At 28.8% G+C, this 21,209-nt stretch overlaps 1 long non-coding RNA gene across 1 annotated transcript; it reads left to right on the top strand.

Moving 5' to 3' along the window:
- Positions 1–719: 719 nt before the first annotated feature.
- LOC147816409 (uncharacterized) lies at positions 720–17,350 on the top strand. The gene is made up of 2 exons (XR_015433517.1): positions 720–955; positions 16,249–17,350. It is a non-coding gene; the product is annotated as an uncharacterized LOC147816409 (long non-coding RNA).
- Positions 17,351–21,209: the final 3,859 nt, after the last annotated feature.

The raw sequence follows: 21,209 nt of genomic DNA, 5'->3' as shown, positions 1-21,209 counted from the left end.
TTACTTATCTATAATTAATTTGAAAAAACAACAGCAAAAAATCGCTTTATGACATAGAAGAAATAATAGTAAAAATAGTCATTGAATAATTTAGAATCTTCTTCTAATTAAAATTAATTTTTCACATCTTCTGGTTATTAGTTTTATAATTTTTTACTTATTTTGAAGATTTCAGCTATTCTTTGTCGTACCATATTATACTTTACCCTTTGTTATACCATATTTCTTAGTTATACCATATTATTTATCATAATTATTCCTACAAAAATAAGATTAATTATTTTTAAAACTACAAACTTTACCCCGAATTACTGAAAATTCCCTTCGCCTATATTTTAAAAACAATATTTTTTACCTGGAAACTACAAATGTTTTCTCACTACATTATACAGATATTTTTTCAGAATCATATTTAATAAATTTGTAAGAAACTTTATAAATATTTTTTAAAAAAAATGTCGTAAACAATTTTAGAAAATCGAAATATATGCAATACTATACGCTACATTTATTTTGAGAAATGTATTAAGTCCCTGGATACTGGAAGTCTAATCTGACTGAAATAAATTCTAAATAATTCAAAAGTAATTCTAAATATTCAAAAATTCTGTTTCTATTTATATTTGTTTTTATGAAAAAAAAAGGAGAACCAAGGTTTCTATTCACACATAAATGTAGGTGTAAAAAGACATGACCATCGGTTACGAAACTTCAATTGTTTTCTTTAGAAAGGGTTAAGAAAAAGAATAGCTTCCTGACCCCCTTTCTTGGCTTTATCATTATTTTGAGAGTTCCTCCAGGTAGTTCGACGACCTATAGGGAAAGATGGAACAGATTTCCGGTCCGAAATTTTCCTTACACGGAATAATTCACTCCTCACATTGGTTCATTTCACACTTCTTGTAAATAAATAGTTTTCTAGCATCAAAAGATTTGAAACGTTCTTAAAATGAAGGTGAGTTTATTTTATCTGTTTTATATAATATTACGCATTTTTTTTAGAACTGTTATAATGTTAGGCATATGTTGAGATATTTTAAATATTGCTCTAAAGTACTATAATTTTAAAAACAATATTAAAACATAAGATATTTCCTTGTTAGACAATAATAATGGAACTGAAATAAGAGAAGTTTTCAATTTTATTTCATTATTCTTGTTAGTGTTTTTTTTATAAATAATGCATGAAGTGAAAAATAAAATCAATCGAAGACGCTGGATCACAAGAGCTGCGGAATCGTAAGTTGAAAGATTCGATTCAATCGATCGATCGAAAAAAAGAATTTTTGAGAACTTGACTCCGACTCCACAGATTCCGACTTATTCTCAATTAAAATTTTCATCGAATACTTGGAAAATATTAATAATATTAATTTATAAATATTAATATCAAATTACGTAATTTAATTTTTTAATGCGTGATTTGGTTTAAAAATAATATTACATTATATATTGCATCATAACAATTGAAAAAAAAAAATTTTCAAAATATTACATTCAAGCAACAGCTTACAAATCCTCCAAAAAAGTTTTTTTAGGGAAAGGACGCTTTTGAGTTTAATTTTTTAACTTAAAATATCGATTGCACTAAATAATTAAAATATTTAAAGTCAAGCCCATGAACCATCAAAATTGAACATTAATAAGGAAAAATCCGATCATTAGATCAATTCAGGGTGTTCACTTTCTTTGTAGACAGTACAACATGGTGTTGTTCCTTAGACTGCCATCTGTTGCATCTTGGATGCATTGTATCCTTGGTTAACTTCAAACATAAATTTTAAAAAGACTGCATAAGTTAAAATAAATAGAATTAAGGATTATTTTATACCTATTATATATAAGCTAAAGGATTATATTAAGGACTATATATATGAGCTAAAATAAATTAATTAGGGATTATATTATAGGTTTACTAAGAAAATCAAAATCATTATTATTATAAATTGCCCGCTGTTTGGCCGCTAGGCTATTATACCACTGGCTCTCCAATTAAAAAGAAAAAACAGAATCGGTCATACATAAAATCAATTTTGCAGCATATAAAAAAAATCAAAATTTTTATATACTGTAAGTTGTAAAGCCCTTAGAAAAATTAATTTCTGCTTACTGAAACTGTTACACATGAAACTGTACAACATGCACTCACTTTTTTTAAAATTTTGTTAGACCAAACGAAAATAAATTATTTTTCTTAAAGGATCGAAAATTTTATCTTAAATAGAAATACTAATTTGTTTTGAAAAAGAAAGTTTTCTATCAAAATTCGAAATGATTATCAACACGCTGGGTGACTAGTTCAAACAAAAAAAATAATAATTAAATAAATAAATAATAAAAAAAAATTTAAAAAAGGGAATAAGTATGTTTAAATCTAATTGTAGAAAAAAGATAATTATTTTTAATTTATGAAATAACAAGTTCTATATGAATAAGTTCGATTAATTTGTTTACATTCGTTTTCGAGATAATGTAGTTGCTTATTTTGGAATGTTAAATAGGAAAATAACGAATTCGTACGCAATTCATGATTATTTAATGAATTGTTTTTTTTTTAAAAAAAACTGGTAAGTTTTAAATTTGATTCCTCTAGAACTATTCGATCAATTTCCTTCAAAATTTTCTCTTTGCCGTTTAAAATTGCATTCTTTAAAGTATAATTTTTTATGCCCTACAATTATAATGTTTTCAACTAGTATTTTATAAAATAATAATAAATAGTTCATAATTTTTAAAATCTTCTTTTTGAATAGATTATCTTTGAATAAACGTATGACTTTTGTATACAGAGACATTTTAGAATTGTGTTTAAAAAAATTAACGATTGATTTCAAAAGTTCTCGTGATGCAGGAAATACGCAAAAAGTAAAAACTAACATAAAGGGGTGCAAACTTTCTAGCACTCTCTTGGCCAAATGATTGGAACCCTATTTTTCAAAATACAGTTACTCCTACTATTTTGAGGATCAAAATTCCATATTTTTTGACAAATGGTACAATACTTTTTCCGAAAAAGTACATTTTTTGTCTGATTTCGTCATTTAAAATGTATTCTCCTCTAATTAATTAGAATATTTCAGGTCAGGACCTTCAATCACTAAGATAGATAGAACGTGAATATCTGTTTATTCGATCAGAAAGTTTTAAGTGTGTTTTCTTTATTACTTTTTACACAGAACACAGATCTAATATGCATGAAATCCATAATACAACACACCTCCCTTTTCTTTCATTGAAATAAGATTTATTATTTTATGTATGTAATTTTTTTATACACAGCACCACTATTTTATTATTTTCAAAAACAACTATTACAAAACATTTTAAGTAAACATATTTATGCAATTTAATTTATTTGATTTCCCTATAAAAAATTTAAATTAAATAATCTTCCTTCGCTAGTAATATACATAAGATGCATGATGCAGGGATCAAAATATTTCAGTTATGACATAATATTTCTTCCCCCTCGTTTCTCTTAAAATATTTCTGCAACATATGGCTACAATTTATATGGTTAGAAACTTTACATGAGCTTGGTATACACAACACAGAGTAGGTTTCATTGCACTACTAAACCAAGAAAAGTTGTGAAACAATTGTTAGTAATACTTTCAAGTTTCGTATTCCAATTAAAGCAATTTTGAAGTGTATTAAATCCACCTTCCTAAGAATTCGCTAGCATTTTTGTGTTTTTCTTCACTTAAATATTAATTTATGAGCTCCATTGAGTTCTGCTTAGAAATAAATATTACGAATAGTCTTTGCAGAACACTCTGCATAAAATATAGGCCACAAATTTTAACATGGTGACAGGACATAAATATCATTTCTTGAAAGAACTCCCCTCGCCAAGCCGTCTTCAGCAATGGGAACAAAAATTAATGCACTTCAAAGAGGGGAGCTTCTCTCTCCCCTGATTCCCTCTATCTAGCCGACTCGAACCAAAACTTTTCAAATATTGACCCAACACTACTATTAGAAATAGTTAAATCTCGTTACCATAATCAACGCCACAGCTCCAGATGAATGGTGAAGGGAGTTCTTTTCATAGACAGACTATATTTCTTCTACCTGAGCTAGAGTGCTTTAAAAAATTACTCAACTAGAAAAATTGAAATATTATGATATTCCTACCTGAAATTTTAACGAATTAATCAATTCTATTAGTTGTAACAGCAGTGTGGCCATTTATGTACATTAAACTGTGTTTTGGAAGCAAGTCAAGAATTGAAGAGAAATTTCAATCACTGCAGCTATTATGATTTTTTTAAATCTATAATATCATCAATTAGAAAAGTTTGAAAGAAAACATTGTTTTATGATTTCAATAATTATGTTGCAAAGATTTCTTTTTATTAAATCTATATTGGAGTAAAAACAAAATATGAAAGGTATATGTGGACAGTTGAATGTTATTATTTAATAACGTTCCTTATTATGTAAACTTTGGTATCGAATTCATTTAAATTAAGCATACTCAATCTCTTCGTTATAATGATGATAAACTCCACATAATAATAGAAAAATACAATTTTTCCACCTGCTTGTAAAAAATAAGAATATTTGAAAAATATAGAATGCAGATTATGGTAAGAAACTTAGTTACTGAATTAAAATGTGAAAAAAAATTACCAAAAAACTTAAGTGTATCTAGTAGATTTGTGCAGCAAAAAGAAACATAATTTTGGTTATTGAAACCAAAATATACGATACTTAAACCATTCTTCGTTTGGTAATTTTTTTCCATTCATACGATAATGGTTTCACAATTATAAATTCTGGTTTTCAAAATTATAGTTCCTATTACCACTCATTTAGTAAAAAATACAAAATTAAAAAATAATTTCCAAATTATCATTTACTGTAACATGATAAAATTACCAAATTTTATCGTGTATTATAAAATCATATTTTATTGTTAGATATTATTACCAAAATCATTACCAAAGCGTTTTTGCAAAAACTACCAAGCATTTTTGCGTTCTCATAGAGCAAGAAACAAGGCAAATTTTACCATATTCAGGTATTTTTTTCTCAGTGTGAGAAATAGTTCAGAGCTGAAGGAAGGAGCAGCAAATGTGACTCCAAAAAAATGTAGATGTGAATAATTTTGTATTCGAATAATTTACTTATAAAAAAGCAAAAATATCATTGATTGAACGTTAAAGTAATTATATTATATTTATTTTTAGAAAAACTTAAAGTTTAAAATCGATGATACCACGCTTAAGTTCTCATAATTTCAAATGCATATTAGATATTGTGACATTAGGTCACAGCCTAATTTATAAATATTCTTTTTTTTAATCAATAATACTAATTCTTTTAATTTTGTAATACATTCTTTTATTTTCATCTTTCTTTAGCCCCTTAAGCGGTAGCGCAATTTGGACATTCTCCCCCTAAAATTCCTTACCAGCTCCTTAAAGAGCCCCTTTATTTCGAGAAGTTTCCACCCTTTTTTTTCTGAGAATTCGCAGGGGTTGTCGGCTTCTTTCATCTCCGCGTGTATGTTGTGTTTCTCAACCGTAACTTTTAACGCATAATCAATTTTTCGTCTCAACTCGTGATTTTTAGGTAATTTAACTTTAACTTGCACAACATGCACTACAACTTCAACTTTAAGTTTTTGTATCTTATAAAAGGAGCGCGCGGAAAGATGACGATTGCATTCGAAATTCGAGAGTATCATACTCCACGTCGCGCTGTTGCGGGATTTTACTTTTTATCCTGTCCTCGTTAGGAGGTGAGGATGGCGTCTCCTTCGCCATTTTTCTTGTGTAGTTTCTTTTATGAGATGAACATTTTCTTAGCCATTGAAAAATTCCACTGACTGCCTTTTTTTGCTAATATATTGGCCTCAATATGCCTTCAAATCAAAATTTCCGAGTTTTATTGCTGCTAACACCTTGGCTACCGATCATCACTAATTGATTAATGGATAAAATTGATCTCTAAGATGGAGGAGAGTGATCGTCAACATGCAGTTCCGATTTGATCTCGTCTAAGCCAGTTTCATTCCAAATTCCCATGTTCCTGAAGTTGATCTCGTCTAAGCCAGTTATTCATCAAAAATTCCCATGTTCCCGAATTTGATCTCGTCTAAGCCAGTTTCATTCCAAATTCCCATGTTCCTGAAGTTGATCTCGTCTAAGCCAGTTATTCATCAAAAAATTCCCATGTTCCCGAATTTGATCTAGTCTAAGCCAGTTTCATTCCAAATTCCCATGTTCCTGAAGTTGATCTCGTCTAAGCCAGTTTTCATCCAATGTTCCGTGTTCCTGAATTTACTACTCTTCACCCACTACTCCACCCCACTATTTTCCTGTCTCTCAACATGGATTCATCTAAATAAAAGAACTATTGGTTTTTTTACAAGTGACTATTTTTTTGAGTGATTTTATTCCTATAGATTTTCTGGAAGATAACACCAGGTAAATACTTTGTTTGTTTTCCTGTTTTTTTTTCCCTTTTTGGGTTATTCGGACACTATGCGTAATTGTATTAATTGTCTTTTTATGTATCGGCCATATTTCTTCTAAATTCAGTTGTTTTTTTATATGCTACTTTTTCATTTTTAGTCTATACCCAACCGTAACAGGGCATCTGGTGCCGTTCCGCTTTTCGGTTGGTGTATATAGTTTTTCAAATAAATTTATTTTGACCAGTGATTTCAAATTAATTTTTTACTATGAGTAAAGTAAGATATTATTATTCAATGCTTAATACATTTAATTTCAATAAATTTCTTTAAGTTTGGAGTAGGAAATGAACTGTTTATTTCAATAGTTTTTGATAGAATAGCCAAGTAAACAATAATAAATTATGCAATGTAATCAAATTTTTTTAATAGACTTTATGTTTTGATTAGTTCATTAATATCTTGTTTTGGTTATTTACTAATTTGTTTCATACAATAACCAAATAGATAATTTTTTAAGTTGAGTTGATAATAATTATTTGTCATAATTTCTGTAATTGAATATTACAATTGTTTTATAATAGTGATTAAAAATAACGATTTTGATTAGGATGATTAATATAAATATTTTTGATTAAATAGTAAGTAGTAATTGGATAAGATTTGGTAAATAATTTTTCATATAACAATTTAAAAATAAGAATCCTTTTAATTTATAAAATTGATGTTTACATAAATTATTGAAAATTTTTTTTCACAGCAATTGGTTAATATAATAATTATTATTTAATATTTGGTAAATTTTCTGTGAACTAAATATTTTGCTTATTATGCTTTTGAAATAGGTCATGTTTAAAAATTTAATTGATTATTTTGTTGAAAGGTTATTGAATTGATTTTTAATAGGTATTGCCAATGTCTTACTCTCCTATATTGCTAAATTATTAGTGTTCTAATATATTATACTACAATTGATTGGTTTTTGAAAATGTTTGGGTATTTATTTGCACTTTGAAATAATTAATGACAATATTTTTTTCTAATGGTTGATATTTCTTGTTTATGCAAGTATATCGTTATATGATTAATTTGAAGGGTTACATAATTTTTTAATTGTGTTTTTCTTGGTACTAAAATTTATTATATTTCAATGTTTATATTATTTTCATGAGGTTACCAAATGGTTACAATTAGTAATAATACTTGTTTAATTGATACTATCATTTACTTAATATTTTTCATTAGATGACCCCAATTCAAACCCGTAATAGAACTTATTCTAATCCAATAATTATGCCTGACAACGTAAATAACATAGAGGCCAATAGGCAAACCCCTAAATTCAATTTCAATAGTCCAGAATTTTCTGGAAACTCTCAGAATGTAGAGTGGTTCCTGAACCAAATTAAAGATCTAGTAAAATTAAATCAATTTGATAATTCGGCTGCTTTATACTTATTAAAATCAAAATTGTCTGGGGCTGCTCTCACTTTTTTTCAGAATTCACCTGAATGTAGGGTGGTCACAAAGTTCGAGGATGCATGTCAGCTGCTTCAAAATTTTTTCAAACAAGAAGATTCTTCCTCGGCTGACTTGGCAAAATTTCAGGCAATCAGCCTTTTGCCCTCTGAAACTATCAAAAATTTAGAATATAGGATAGATTCTCTTGCCCATAAGGCATATAACTTTATAAATGACCAAACTGCTTTGTCTCGGATAAAAGCCATGCAGTTCTTATCTGCAATCCCTTTGCACCTTAAGGAGACTATTCTCATTGAGGGAATACAAGACTACCGCGAGATGGTCAAAAGGGCCAATCATATTGTGACAATTCAACAATCATTAGCTGGATCGGCTACTCCTTTAGTCGCAGCTCATGCGGTGACTCAGTGTGCTTCTGCTGCACCTGATCAGCTCACCTTAATTTCAAAACAACTCGAAATGTTGACAACAAAAATTGAGACTATGCAGTCTAATTGTAATATATGTTCGAAACCCCACAGCACTAAATTATGTCCCCTTTTACTTCACCCTGTACAGAACCAGGATCGGGTTGGACATGAACAACCTCGACCAACTCCAAACCTTCACTGTGTTTTCTGTAATAGGTCTGGGCATATCATGAGTGTGTGTCGAACGTATCTCAGACATTTAAGACAAAATTCATTCGGGCCATTGGCGATGCATTCTTTTCCGCCACAGTTCCCCATGGTTTCTCCCAGGTTCACTGCACCGCAGTATCCACCACCACCGATTCCTAGTCAAAATGACCAATTTAGACCGAGGGTTAATAATAATACTAATCATAGAGGTAACAATCCTTTAAACTCTCGCAGGAGGCAGTAGGGGATGGCCCTGTCTTCTCATCCACCAAACCATCCAAAATCTTTGATATAAATGAGTTTATGTCAGAATCTATGTATAATTCAAATGTTACTATTAGGGAGTTTTTGACTAACTGTAAATATAAAGAAAATATTGAACACATAAATATTGTTTCACATGAAATTAATCTTCCTACAATTGCTTCTAGCTTTAAAAATGTTAATGTAAATTTTCTACTCGATAGTGGGTCGTCAGTCTCATTATTGACATTAGATACTTTCAATGCAATTAGGGCTCATAATAAAGTAAAATTCTTATCAAGAAAAGTCCAAATAAGAACAGTTAATTCTCAGCTTCAATTTTCGGCGTGTGCGGAAATTTCCTTTAAAATCCATAATAATTTTTTTCGACATCAATTTTTTATTGCAGATATTAAGAGTGATACTTTTCAGGGAATTCTAGGTTTTGATTTTCTAAGAACACATAATGTTCTTATTAAATTCCAAGACGAGTTGGTGCAATTTAGTAATTTTTGTATTCCTTTAAATAATTTTGATAAGTTAGCTTCTAATCATACCAATAATGAACAGATTGATGTAGTTTTAAAAAATAAACTCACAATTGAGCCAGGCGAGACTGCCATTGCCCATTTAAGAATTAATTCTTTTGCTAATCAAACAAATAAAGAAGTGTATTTCACACCTACTTATAATTCAAAAATTAATATTCATCCTTCTATTAATGTTGTTGACAATAATATGTTTAATACAATAATCCAAAATAATTCTGATAACACTGTTCATTTAAATAAAGGCTTGAATATAGGTTATATTATTTGTAATTTTGTTGTCCAAAATAGTAATGATGGTAATAATGTAGATTTAAATGATTGTACTAATCTAGAACAGTGTAATTTAATTACTGCTTCTCAGGATATTTTAAATTTAAGAAAAGATGAACTAAAATCTACTGATTTTGATTTAGCACATTTAGACACTGATCAAAAATTAATTCTTCAAAACATTTTATTGGAAAATTTTGCTGCATTTTCTAAAACCATAAAAACTTTAGGATGTACTGATCGTGTGGTTCCCTCTTTAACATTGAAAAATGACAATGCTATAAAAACCTTACCATTTGAAATTCCATATGCTTTAAGGGATGACATTAAACAAGAATTAGATGAATTAGTGGAAGCCGGGATTATTCATAGGCATGTTAGCCATTGGGCTGCTCCACTAGTCCTTGTCAAAAAGAAAAACTCAGAGAATAGTCAGGGAAAACCTAAGTATCGGTTAGCTTTGGACTTAAGATTACTTAATGCAGTGGTAGAAAGCTCCACTTACCCTTTGCCTAAAATAAGCACGATAATTAATGAAATTTCTTCTTATAAATTTTTCACAAAGTGTGATATTCGAGAAGCCTATAGGCAGGTTATGCTTCCTGAACACCTACAGGACATACTAACTTTCACTACTCCTTTTGGATCCTTCGCTAATAGACGACTCGTTTTTGGCCTCAAAACGGCAGCGAGTACTTTCCAGGCTTTAGTAGACCTAATTATTGAGGAATTAAACACTGAGGGTATTAAAGGTATCCACGCTTATCAAGACGATTTCTTAATCGGAGCAAATTCCTTTGAGGAAATGACTAATAGAATATCAGCGTTACTTAAAATTTTAACTAAATACAACTTAACTTTAGCTCCTAATAAATGTTCTTTCTTTAAAGATTCTGTTGAATATCTTGGTTTTGTAATTTCCCATAAGTGTATAACCCCTACTTCATCCAATATAGCCAAAATTACTTCATTTGCTACCCCTCGTAATGCCAAACAGGTTAAGAAGTTTATAGGTGTGTGTGGCTTTTATCGCCATTTAATTCCAAATTTCGCCCAATTAATTGCTGTCTTGACTAAAGTTGCTACAAAGCAATCTAAATTTAAATGGAGTGACGAACAACAGCGGGCATTTGATGCATTACAGAATGCATTTTTTTCGAAACCTTTTGTTCAATTACCAGATTTCAGTAAACCGTTTTTCCTAAATACTGATGCGAGCAAATTAGGTATTTCAGCAGTTTTGATGCAGGAGCATGAAGGATCTCTTCGCCCTGTCTCTTTTTTTAGTAAGGCTCTGTCCAAATCTGAGAAAAACTATCCCGCCATCAAATTGGAGCTTTATGCAATTTTTAAGGGTGTTACAGCATTTAAATCTTACCTCTATAATAGAAATTTTACAATTCTGAGTGATAGTAAACCCCTAAAACATTATCGCAAGGTTACATCACCTGCTGATATTATCACACGTTGGTTGCTTGCTTTGAGTGAATATACCTTTGAGTTTATACATATACCTGGTCATGAGAATGTGTTAGCCGACTGGTTTAGTCGTTCTCCTGATCCAAATTTTTGTCAACCTGCTTTAAATAGTAATGATTCTGAACTAATTTTACCTTTCACTGATATAAATGAAGACCATGTAATTCATGCTTTAACTAATAATGACTCCCCTCTTGAAATTTCTTTAGACACATTTAAATCTGAACAATGTAAAGATCAAAATATTCAGGAAATTATTTCTCTTTTAAACAATCCCACGTTAATTAATCAATCTAAGACTGAACATTTCTTTTTAAATGATGGTATATTAATGTATGCCACTGAGGTTTTTCCTCATAAACACAGAATTGTAGTTCCAAATTCATTAAAATCTAAGGTGTTAAATATTTGTCATGTTTCCCATTCTGGTATTCAAAAGACGTATGAGCTTGTGTCTAAAAGATATTTTTGGAAAAGTTGTTACAGTGATACCTGTAATTATGTTAAGTCTTGTGAATTATGTATTAAACATAAACAGTCTGCGAGCAAGCCTGCTCCTTTAAAATCAATGTGGCTACCTCAGAGGCCTGGACAATTTGTCTCAATGGACATTGTAGGACCCATTAAAAATTGTGGATATATTTTAACTTTCATAGATCATTTCTCTAGACATTTAATTTTAAACCAACTAGTCAATTTAACCACTGAGACTGTTTCTAAACATTTAATGAATTATATTACTCATTATGGTAGAATGCTATACCTATTAACAGATCTAGGCACTCAGTTTAAAGCTGAGGTTTTTGAATTAATCAATAAAAAGTTAGGCATAAAATTAGCCCATAGCAGTGCTGCTCATCCTCAAAGTAATGGAATGAGTGAACGCATTAATCAAGCTATTAAGTCTTCTGTTTTAACCTTACATGAGAAAGGTGTGTCATTTGCAACCAGCTTATTAATTCACCAAAATATATACAATGGTTCAATTCACTCTTCAACTAAATTCACCCCTAACTTACTTCATTTTGGTCGTAATTTGGCCTTAATTTTTGATTGTTTTGAAACTAGTGTTGAACCAATACATTTGGATAAATCTCACTATTTATTGGAGACCTTAAATGAGCTCAATATTGCATATGAAAATGCTTACCATAATTCTGAACGAGCTCAAGTCAAACAAAATTCGAGACAAGGTGCGAAAGCAAAATTAAGATCACTAAATATTGGTGATATTGTCTATTTAAAACATACTAATGTGTTTAAACCTAAATTTGATGGTCCGTTTACTATTTTGTCAAAATTTAATGATGTGGATTATGTAATCCAACTTTTGGACAATACGAAGGCACCTAAATTAACTGTTCATATAGACCGTTTACGTCTATGTCCTCATAGGAGGCAAAATTTGCTTTTTCATCCCTCTTTGGATACCTCCCCTAGTGTAAGTGATAGTGATCTCACTCTCCCTAAGGCTTGTCCTTACAATTTAAGAAGTAAATAAATTTTTTTTCTAATTAAATTGGTTTGAATGTAACATTGTTATGTGTGATGGGTGTTATTTGGGCATCGGTGTATATGATGCTGGCCGTCATATCCGCGGAACATCGGGATCCTGTAGTACTTGTCAGGCAATACCAGTGATTCTTTTGGTTAATTTTTTTGATATACAGTTCTTGTAACTAATTTTGTCAATAGTTCTAACATTTTTTTAATTGAATGAGGTATTCAAATTGTGATATGGTTTGTGTGGTGGATGATGAGCAGTGCCCTTCCTTTTTGCGACTCTACACACTTATAAGTATGGGTTCGTGTTTGTGGTTGTTCATGTCTAACTGATTGCAATTTTTTTAACAAATATTTCATGGTAATATTTGTATTTTTTTAAAATTACTTAAACACATAATTGTAATTAATTAATGATGCTTGATTTCGAATGCCAATTTTTTTTCGACCCTGTAGTTCTGTACAGTATTTTTTTCCTTTTCTAGTATGTCATAAGTCACTATTATTACATACAAAATTTTTTGGATTTTTTTGCAGAGTGTGAATTCTCTTTGCATTAGTAATGTATACAAGTACACCTCATTGTACATCTCAAGGTGTCACAACGGTTGTTATGATTTTTTATTGTTTTGTGTTATGTTGTTTTATACAAATTGTTGATGCTGAGTTTGTTATTGTATATTGTTCAGCAATTTTTGTTAGGTAATGCTTTTTGTAAGCAATGTGTCAAGGCCTTGTTTTTTTTGTTTTGTTTTAGCAGTTTTTTTGGTCAAAGTTCTGTGAGTCAATTTGTTGTTTTTTAAGTGTTAAAATTCCTTGCAGTTTTTGTTAAGTTTAATGTTTTGCCTAGGCTTTTCCTGTTACAACTAGTAAGTTTAATTGCAATTTTTTTAAATTTTTTTTTCAAGTCTAAAATTAATAAATTTCTATGCACTTATTGCTCTCACTAATGACTTTGATTTGTTTCAGGTATACATTTTGATGTGTACTATTTTTTTTTGTCGTTTTAACTCGGATTACTACTTATCAATCTTGTTTGATTGGTTTCAATTTTTTTTTCTCAAAATTCACTTAATGGATTGATGTACAAAATGTTGTACAAAGTTTTTTTTTTCGTTTAAGCTCGGAGTATTGTCAGTCTACAATGGTAGCCTGATTTTTTTTTTCGTTTGTTTGCAATTTTTCAATTTTTTTATAATAATTTCCAGCAAACAAATCAATTTTTTTTCAATTCCTTCTTACAAGGAATAATTTGAGTTAATGTCCTTTACCTCAAAAATTGCTTTTCCACTATTAATAAGTGAGATTTTCTTTTTGAATAATCAATTATCCATTTTACCTCCTTAATGTTATTTTCTTTGGAGAAGATTTTCTCAGTCTACTTCATGTAGCCTGAATTTTTTTATACGGGTGTTATTGCACTTATAGGCATTCACATGCATCAAGGCATATGTTGTTTAAGTTTAATTTATAGTACATGTGTTGACGATTCTGTGTCAAAATGTTTGTTTTCATTTAGCAAACAATTAAGATTGTTTTGTGTTTTTTTTCGTCCATTTATCAAACAATTAACATTGTTTGCCTTTTCACTAATCAAGATGCAGCCATGTAAAGCTGCTTATATGTATGTGTTGTTATGTGTTACTAATTTTTGTATGTCTTATGTTTGAGGCACAGCTTTTCTCATTTCAGACTCTTACTATCAAAAGTTTTGATATAGATTGTTATGTAAACATCTGACTATTTGTAAGTGGAGTAGTGGTGAACTGGAGTTGCAGGCTGTTAGAACTTAATTTCATTTATAAATTCTTTTGGATTAATATTTTTTTAACAAAAAAAAAAAAACAAAAAAAAAAAAAAAAAAAAAAAAAAAAAAAAAAATTTTTTTCTTCAAAATTTTTTTTCTGCAGTGGGGGGTATAATGTGACATTAGGTCACAGCCTAATTTATAAATATTCTTTTTTTTAATCAATAATACTAATTCTTTTAATTTTGTAATACATTCTTTTATTTTCATCTTTCTTTAGCCCCTTAAGCGGTAGCGCAATTTGGACATTCTCCCCCTAAAATTCCTTACCAGCTCCTTAAAGAGCCCCTTTATTTCGAGAAGTTTCCACCCTTTTTTTTCTGAGAATTCGCAGGGGTTGTCGGCTTCTTTCATCTCCGCGTGTATGTTGTGTTTCTCAACCGTAACTTTTAACGCATAATCAATTTTTCGTCTCAACTCGTGATTTTTAGGTAATTTAACTTTAACTTGCACAACATGCACTACAACTTCAACTTTAAGTTTTTGTATCTTATAAAAGGAGCGCGCGGAAAGATGACGATTGCATTCGAAATTCGAGAGTATCATACTCCACGTCGCGCTGTTGCGGGATTTTACTTTTTATCCTGTCCTCGTTAGGAGGTGAGGATGGCGTCTCCTTCGCCATTTTTCTTGTGTAGTTTCTTTTATGAGATGAACATTTTCTTAGCCATTGAAAAATTCCACTGACTGCCTTTTTTTGCTAATATATTGGCCTCAATATGCCTTCAAATCAAAATTTCCGAGTTTTATTGCTGCTAACACCTTGGCTACCGATCATCACTAATTGATTAATGGATAAAATTGATCTCTAAGATGGAGGAGAGTGATCGTCAACATGCAGTTCCGATTTGATCTCGTCTAAGCCAGTTTCATTCCAAATTCCCATGTTCCTGAAGTTGATCTCGTCTAAGCCAGTTATTCATCAAAAATTCCCATGTTCCCGAATTTGATCTCGTCTAAGCCAGTTTCATTCCAAATTCCCATGTTCCTGAAGTTGATCTCGTCTAAGCCAGTTATTCATCAAAAAATTCCCATGTTCCCGAATTTGATCTAGTCTAAGCCAGTTTCATTCCAAATTCCCATGTTCCTGAAGTTGATCTCGTCTAAGCCAGTTTTCATCCAATGTTCCGTGTTCCTGAATTTACTACTCTTCACCCACTACTCCACCCCACTATTTTCCTGTCTCTCAACATGGATTCATCTAAATAAAAGAACTATTGGTTTTTTTACAAGTGACTATTTTTTTGAGTGATTTTATTCCTATAGATTTTCTGGAAGATAACACCAGGTAAATACTTTGTTTGTTTTCCTGTTTTTTTTCCCTTTTTGGGTTATTCGGACACTATGCGTAATTGTATTAATTGTCTTTTTATGTATCGGCCATATTTCTTCTAAATTCAGTTGTTTTTTTATATGCTACTTTTTCATTTTTAGTCTATACCCAACCGTAACAGGGCAGATATATAGAATCTTTTTACCATAGAATATGCTTGCAGCCAAATTAGCATATTTTAAAACAACTTCACTGTAAAAATTTCGTGATAAAATTAAAGTAAAAAGTTTTGGACGTCAGGGTTCCAGCACTTTCTCCAATTAAACGTTATGAGACAAAAAAAATATATAATACCGTTCAATAATATTTATTAAATCATGATAAGTAAATAAATATTACTGTAAAAATAAAGGAATAAAATTTTATGACAAAAAATACCGGCACTCAGGATGCTATTATTTTTACCATAGTTTTATTTAGACGGAAATTTGCTATCACATAATATCTTTCATCAATTAATCCTGCTATTTCCCTATTTTTTCTTACATTCGATACTTCGATAATAATGCAATTGATTATACATTACTTATTTACAGGATCTAGCTTGCCTTTTAATCTTCTCAGTTATTATCCACTTCTGTTGTTGCCATGTCTTCTACAGAAATATTATGTCTGAAGATGACGTCACATATGGTCTGCCACTTGGCCGAGTGAAAAGGGACACTTGGGACAACGCCGGACGTATAGGACCCCTCTGGACTCATGTGAAAACTAACAAAGGTGGCACATTCAAATGGGGAACAAAGCACATGGTGGGTAAAATGTTTGCTGGCAACAAGAAAGAAGAAGAAGATAATTTTGATTGGAAATAATATTTTTCAACATAAATCATCATAATTGTTTTTCCATCTCATTTTGTAATCATTCATTACGGCATTTTATAACGCATAAATACACTTTTTTATAACTCACATATTGGATGATATTATTACGTGAATGAACATAACTTACAGGCAGTTGTGAAAAAGTTAAAACAAATAATTAAAACTCATTAAAAAATATATTTTAATGAAGCTATATTAGTTCCTTATTTTAATTATTCTTGTATCGCTTTGTTAAAAATATATATTGTATAATATATTGTTATTTTATAATTTAAAAGCTATCGTATGTATTTCAAAATGGCTGAGGGTTTAATTTGTATCTTAGCGCTTATTCCATATTCTCTTAGATAAATTTACAAACAGTTCAAATCAATTATAATTTAATCAGCTTAAAGTGATTTTTTTCCGTAACTTTTTTCATGTAATTTGCAAAATGGCAAAACTATAGTCACTGAGCATTATCAGAAATAAATTTTTCTAATAGACATTATTATTTTCAAATACAGATAATATTAAATTGTTAAATATAAATATTTTAAAAATTGCACTAATATATTTTGAAACAAAATTAACTGTTAGCAAAATTAAGTGTTATAAAAACAATATAAATAATTTTAACCAACTAATATATTGTATGAAGCCTACGATCAAAGGCACAGTGTGAACTGTTATATTGTTTATTAGTTAGGAAAGAAAACGAAAGATAATAATTAAAAAAATAGTTTCATATATTTTGATATAGAAGCAGTTAGTTTGTTTAAGAATACAATAAAATAATTTTGGCTATTGAATTAAATCATTATCCTCAATAAACCTTGGCATTTATAAATATTTTTAATTGTATATAATGTTAATTTTTTTTAAATAAAAACATTTAAAAAATGTGCTTTTTTGTAGTCTTTTGTTTAACATACTTATCACGTTTTATAAATATTCCAACAATTAATTGATAAGATAGCAAAGGAAAAAATTATTATGAACAGTAAATGATTTAGAAAGGTATAGTATCATTTTGGCTAGCGTGCTAAATCTTCAACGTTCATTAATATAATACTATTACTCAGCGGATTATGATGAAAGTGAAGTGAAATATTATTTCAAATTCTTTTATTCTCACGGTTTATAACTGTAAGCAATTGCATATGTATAAATGCAATGTATAAATCGCAATTTGATAGACACCACAGCGAAAAGTATCAATAAGTTTAAAAAAAAAATTCCAACATAACATTTACATCAGATAGAGCGATAAAAATATGATTTTTGATGGAAAAAAATTGCAGGAAGCTGATAGTTGTTTCAATCATATTACTGTTCCAAATGCTAAGGTTTTAATGTTTTTCTCTATCTACTTAGTACGCTTAGGACTTAAAACTACAAAACGTTTATAATATTTTGATTTTTTTGACCATGAAAATGAACTTTCTTTAAAAATAAGAGAGTTATGATAAGTAAAAGTAAACGAAATTTTATTTATTTATTTATTTCATTTATTTATTATTATTATCATTATTTTTTTATATGTTTTTCAAAAAAGTCTTTCGGTTCAGTGAAATAGAACTTTTGCTAAAAATAAGCAAGTTAGGATAAGTAAAATAAAATCTGTTTTATATTTATTTTAAGAAAAATTATAAAACTGATTCATTGCGTGTATTTCACGCATCATTTTCTAACTTTGTTAAGAATAAATGAATACAAATAAGCATAAATGAAACAAATATATATATATATATATATATATATATATATATATATATATATATATATATATATATATATATATATATATATATATATATATATATATATATATATATATATATATATATATATATATATATATATATATATATATATATATATATATATATATATATATATATATATATATATATATATATATATATATATATATATATTAAGGAAGTTAGGTAAGACAACAAAAAGAATTTTTTTCTATATTAAAAAGTTCTAAAATTGATGAGTGTAACTAAACTTTCATGAAAGATATGTGAGATAGGATAAGCGAAACAAAAATATTTTTTTCTTTACATTTTTCAAAAAAATTCGTAAAATTGTCATGTGTGAGATGTCATTGAATTGTGAAATCATGAGTGAATCATTACGTGCGAAATTGAATTTTCGTTAATAATAAGCGAATTTATTAATAATAAGCGAGACAGAAGGTATTGTAGAAGGGTTAACAAATTAAATGAATCTATATACTTTTTTTAATTATATTTTCAAAGCCACTATATTTTATATATATTTGCCACTTATATATATTTGCCACTTTTTTTCATGTTACTATTTACCCCACTAGCAATAAACCTGAATTTAATAAGAGTTTTTTGGAATTTTGAATTAGGAAAATTGTTAATTTTAAGTCTTTTGCATTCAAACACACAAAAATAGCAATTTTTCTCTTCTTAATTTGTCACTGAATCTCAATTCTGTACAGCTGCAGAAAAAGCCTCTTTTTCTTCTCTGGCTTGACATCCCGGGGTGGGCCCTGAACTTCTGACTGACCGTCATCCAGTCCTATAAGATATCTTGCCCCTTTAAGCTTTAGAGAACATAAATCTGATTTTTATAAATTTTTTATTTATTAATGATACCATTGTCTCACTTATAAAATTCATTTTTTAAATGTTTCACCTTTGCGTTGTTAACTTTTTCAGATCATTTTTAAGTTCCCAATTAAAAAAAAAAAATAGGGGAAAAAAAGAGAGAGAGATTTAAAGCTTATTTAATAAAATTCTTTAAATATCGCCATTTCGTTCATAATCTGGAATATTACATATTGCAATTCATTTGATGGTCAATTAGAACTGAAGATAATTTATTTGAAAATATGCGGGTTTTTTTCTTACTAAAGATATTCTTCAAAAGTATTAAAATAAAAATCCCTATTCCATGCTTCAAAAAAGGCTATCCCATACAATCATTTCATATTAAATAATGGTTTCACTGCTTTGAAAATTTTATCAACTACTGCGGCTAGTTGTCATTCCATAAAACGATAAGAGATGGCAGCACAACACAATTTACCGAAAAAGAAATTTAATTCCTAGTGAGGTGAGTTTCTAGTCCAGCAGGTTTCTAGACAAATACTATCAACAAAGTTAAAACAATGTAAAAACTAAATAGTTTTTAACAATTGGAATTGAATGCAAAGATTTATAATTTATAAAACAAGAGAACAGGAGGAAAAATACTATTTCATTACGTTTTTTTTTTAATTGTAATTTGGGATATTTTCGAAGTAATTTTTCTAGTAAACCCATTTAAAAAGTAGATAAAATATGTACCTGGACTAAAATATCAAATAAGACTATGAAAATTTCATTTTACTTATTACTTATTGAAATGGTTTTACACTTATCAACACCTATTCCTATTACTTATTAACCATAGTCATTGTTTTGTAATATGACAATAGATGGCGACACAACAGTAGTGAAAATTTTCCAGACACTCATTAATTCTAAACTTTCCAAACAATTATCGTCGAATTAATCATTTTGGTTCTAACATGGCCGTATCTTACCAACATTGTTGAGATAATTTAGACAGTCATTAACAATAAAATAAAATACAAAAATGTATAGTTTAATATATAATATTTTTATTTATTTTTTAATAAACAGAACTTTTTTTTTAAAAAAAATTAAGTTTCCGAATATATAAATCTCTCAATTTTAAACAAAATCGTAAACGTCGTCCCCGACACTACAGCTGTTAACGTTGCATATTGTTTTGTCGCACAAAAACTTGAAATTTTGAAAATGTGCAGAAAATAGCATAATGAATGTGGTGGAATTACAAAAATATTGGATTTTATTTTATTTCGAGAGTATTCAGCTATTAAACTTGAAGTCAAATAAATAAAGAAATTAAAATAAACAAAGCTGACCATTGATATGCAATGACAGAGTTGACATTTAGCGTGTTGAAAGGGCCATTTTCAACAAAAAAAACACAGCGAATTTTTTTTAAAAAAGTTTTCTTAAAACGAATTTTTTTCCAATTTGTTGAAAGCTATTGCAATTTTATATCGTTTTTCAAATTTTTTTCCCGCTTATTTTGCTTTAAATAGTGATTATTTATCTATTGTTGTCGAAAAATTTATCTCTCTCGGGGTTATGCTTTTATTAGCTCACATTTAACTTAACGCCGAAAATTAAAAAAAGTAAATGGATAAATAAAATAGTAGAAATAAGAAAATGCAATATGACGCTGCCAGATATAAATCATAACATTTATAATGAATTTTTTTTAAACTATAAATATCTGGAGAGATAAAAACCGTTTGCAATTTGAACAGTTATACAACATAAGGTTAACGTTATACATTATTATCAAGTAAAATAACTTCTTATTGTATTATACTTTTTCTATTAAATTTACATATTAAGTTTAGATACTTTTTTTTTTCAAGAAGAGTTTATAATTTTTAAATCCAAGTAATCGTTTATTTGGTTACGATAAACTTATTAATAAAATGTTCTTACATAAAATTATAATAATTATAAATTTTATAAACAGAAATTTTTGTTTTATTTATTTATTAGAAATTATCAAATTAGAGGGAAGGGAGGAAGTAAAGATGAATGAGTGGCTAGAGCAGGGATTGACGAACAAAATGAGCAGAGAGCAGAACCTTCTAGAAC

This window comes from Parasteatoda tepidariorum, chromosome 1 (genome assembly GCF_982258835.1).
Source record: "Parasteatoda tepidariorum strain Cologne lab strain chromosome 1, Ptep-v5.0, whole genome shotgun sequence".
NCBI lineage: Eukaryota > Metazoa > Arthropoda > Arachnida > Araneae > Theridiidae > Parasteatoda > Parasteatoda tepidariorum.
The sequence above is the reverse complement of the archived record's forward strand: the minus strand, read 5'-3'. Positions and strand labels throughout refer to the sequence as shown.